The sequence below is a fragment of the Temnothorax nylanderi genome, unplaced genomic scaffold (assembly GCF_030848795.1).
Source record: "Temnothorax nylanderi isolate EJ_2023f unplaced genomic scaffold, tnyl_v1.0 TNYL_tig0029_pilon, whole genome shotgun sequence".
Taxonomy (NCBI): Eukaryota; Metazoa; Arthropoda; class Insecta; order Hymenoptera; family Formicidae; genus Temnothorax; species Temnothorax nylanderi.
This window is the reverse complement of record NW_027249091.1, coordinates 279800-283684: the sequence shown is the minus strand read 5'-3', so window position 1 is coordinate 283684 and position 3885 is coordinate 279800. Positions and strand designations below refer to the sequence as shown.

At 34.7% G+C, this 3885-nt stretch overlaps 1 long non-coding RNA gene across 1 annotated transcript; it reads right to left on the bottom strand.

The window, feature by feature from the left end:
* Positions 1–1477: 1477 nt before the first annotated feature.
* Positions 1478–2380, bottom strand: LOC139770360 (uncharacterized). Its single transcript, XR_011717727.1, has 3 exons — positions 2193–2380; positions 1895–2117; positions 1478–1609 (listed from the first exon to the last, which is right to left on the bottom strand). It is a non-coding gene; the product is annotated as an uncharacterized lncRNA (long non-coding RNA).
* Between the last annotated feature and the right edge of the window lie 1505 nt (positions 2381–3885).

Here is a 3885-nt window from a genome sequence, read left to right as displayed (position 1 = left end):
TATAAAAAGTAAATTGATTTGTCCTAAACTATCAAACAAAAACTATTTCAATTATCGGTAGAGTGTATAGACGGACACGTGCGGATATCTTTCCTTCCATTGATTAACCAATTGATTAATTACAGATTCATTACAGATTATGAAAGAAATCGTCTGCAGTTTAGGACATTGTTTCAAAATAACGGAACAATTATCAGGTATGTCAAGTTTCGCGTCAACAAGACGTAATTCTTCTAAGTTTTTGCACTGCGCTAGTAATTCCAACCGGTGATCAGTGAGAACAGCTTTGCACAAAAGAACTTCTTGCAAATTTTGATAAGAGGAAAGTAATTTGAATAAGCTCTCATCATCCTCTGGATATAATCCGTATCTGTAACAAAAATAATGTAATTAGTACAGTACTTTAATTGCAAAGAAAAAATTCATGTAACTTTTTCAAGATGCTCGCAAAAGAAGCAAACAAATTTCAATCAAGAATACAATAATGTGTGTTTTAAAAGAAAATTTAGCACACACACTTACAGATTAAGTTGCACTTTTTTTAAATTCTTACAGTTAGCGAGAGCATTAATACCCTCAGATGTAAGATGACGTGCGTACAGTAATGAATCTAATACTTCCAAGTCACGACACGAATTTCCCAACTCTATTAGAACTGCATCGTTCATATTCTGTCGGTAGCCGGTAGCCGATAATTGACGCATCCGTTGATTATTTTGCAGTATTTTGCAAAGACGTTCAGTTCTTATACTAGTATAAGAAACGTTTAAATGTTCCAAATTATTTAGCTCCTCGAGATACGAAAATCCTTCGTCGTCTATGTAAGAATAAGTTAGATCTAATTCTAAGAAAAATTTGTATTAGAAATTGTTATACAATTTACCAATAATCTTGACAATTATATACATATGCGTTTACTATATGCATATACCTTTCAAATTTTTGCATGTCTCTGAAGTTTTAAGTAGGACAGGATTTAAACATTCTCCATCGTTGCAGTCACTTATTCTTAAATGCGTTAAACGCCTGCCGCAATTATCAAGAAAGTTTACGAAATCATTAACATCAAAATTGCATCCTGTAAGATCTAATTGTTGCAAATATTTACATCTAGGTGTAAAATAACAAAATATATCGCACATATATTTGTCAGAGCTAATATATCGCATGTTCAAACGTGTATAGAGTAGAGGATCCCGTGTTAAAATATCAAAGCGCCTATTATTTACTTTATTCATGCGGCATAATGTTACCACATCTAAGTATTTAAATATTTTTAGTAGTATTTCATTCTGTAAAGATAAAATATAATTAATATAATACAAAATAAATACTTTAATACTCAAAGTACGAAATGTCATTGTAATAAATATTGTGATGAGAAATAGACTTCTTAGAATACTTTACAGAAAGCGCAGATAAACTGCAACGTGATAGCTCCTTGGATTCATACAATGAGAGTTTCATACTCTTGGCACAATTCGAATTACTTTTCAATAAAATACGACGTGGATATCTCTGATCAAGAGGTTGCTCATAACCAGGGATTACCTCCTGAGATACCTTTTTGTGCTTCAAATTATTCTTATAAGAAATCCTTCTTATGTCGCTGCAAATATTATCGGAACAAATTAAGGGGATCCTGGACAGGGGACAATTACTGACAAAAACAGTCAGGGCTCGTTCTTTGAAACGGCTTTATAGATCGTAAAATCCTTTTACAGCAGTAAGGTATTAGGTACTAATGAAGAGTGGGAATTTAAAAAATTAGTGATAATTGAAAAAAAAATGCTGTCCTTATAACCATATTTTCTAATATAAACAGTTGTATAGGTTATATGTACAAAATGAAATGTTTCCACTCTTCAGAATACGTGCACAAACAATAACGTACCGTTGAAATTGAGATTGAAAGCCTGAAAAAAAAATCTGGGCTTCGAAGAAATCGTGTATATTTTCCACAAAAATATACACGCAGGTTAGTAAGTAGAGATGGCACAGGTATCGAACAAGGACAGATGTCATTTCATTAGACAAAGACAGATACAGGAAAAACAAAATTAAAAATGTTGACAATTATCGACATCGAGAAAGTTCGGCCGTCACTCCAGCATCCCCTTAATTTTTAAATTAATTTTTATTATTCAGAAAAAATGGATTAAAATATTATTTAATGTCAATAATAATAATACCTTTTATAAATAACACAATATTCAGGAAAATTTCGTTGCAGATGAACTATATCCAAGTGTGCACTTTTTGAATCTGCTGTTAAATTATGAACATCGTCGTGGTGTGAAGAGTACATGCCGTTAATTCTTTTCAACAGATTACTTAAACTCTCGTTAGGATTTTTAGGAAGGATCAAATCTGATGTACCGATAAGCATCACAGCATCCAGTTCTGTATAAGTTTTATCTGAACTGCCCTTAAACACTAGTCTGAGCATTTTGGTTTTGAAGTTGCACGGATGCGACAACGGTGGAGAAAATAATCTTGATTTCGGGGGTACAATCTGAGACGATTCACCCCACAACTGAATCCAGTGATTATTGGAATCTTGAGCCGAAATTTGAATTACGCTTCCAGGATTAAATATTTCGTAAATACAGACTCTGATTGGATATACAGCTTCATGAAACTCGATATCTTTAAATAGAAAATATTATTATATTTACTCTCTTCTCAGCAAAAGCGTATCTTCCTTAACAATATCTTATTTATCGATTTAAATATTACATACCAATATATCTTTTTGTCGCATCATAATCGTATGATATGGGTCTCGTGACAGCTTCGTTTTGCCACGGAGATATTGAAACACCAGTATCATCCTTTATCCCCTATATTAGAAAATCAAAATTGTCAAATAGTAGAAAATCTTGTAACATATAATATATAGCGATTGACTCAACTTCCGAATAGCCTCTATCTTCGAATTTGATGAAACTTGCAGCAATTGTTGACCATTAGAGGACACGTTCATACTATAAAGGATTTTGTAATAATACGGAAACAAATAGGAACGGAGAAATTGGCGTCAAAAATTCAAAATTTTTGTTTTAATTTATAGACAATCTAGTGGTTGAATTTTGATGAAATTTGAGTGGTGTAGGTTAATAGGTCCTACCTTATACTGATTTCTCTGTAATCACATGCGCATGCAAGAAGTGTGCAAATTTGAAACATCATTGCGCGACAGAGGACCTAAATTAATGGGGATTAGAGGGCAAAGCGCCTAGGGGGGGGGGTCCAAGGGGGCGAAGTCCCTCGGTGGGGTTAAAGGGGCGGAGTCTCCCGAAAGGGGGTCCAGGGGGCGAAGCCCCTGGCCAGGGAGGTTCGGGGGGGCGGAGCCCCCCCCAACTTTGATATAACACTTTTCTATTGCAAAAGCAACATCTATTACGAAAACAAGACTTAATCTGGTAGAAAACTGTCGTGAAACAGGCGTTGGCAGAAAAAGTGGTTGTGGAGAGAGGGGCAACGCCCTACCTTCCGTAGGGGTCTTGCTAATCTTTTCCGTATCTATTTTTAGTATATTGTAGATTTATTTATTTAGTAAGGTGAAGATTTAGTAGATATATAAATTCTTATACACGCCAAGTGAATGGAACGTTCTACCTTGTGTATGGGGCCTGGCTAATATTTTCAGTATTCATATTTTTAGTATATGGTAGACTCATGTATTTAGTAAGGTGAAGATTTAATACAGATATTCATTTATTATTAATCTATAGTCCGAAAGCGTCTTTCTCTTGTCATGAAGCATCTTCTGTCGCTTAGCGGCTCGCGGCCGAAACTGTGATCGCGACTACGTCTCCCGACCAATGAGAAATGTCCGATTTTCCAGCAGTTTCTTTCTCAATGGTCAAGAGACGCAACCGC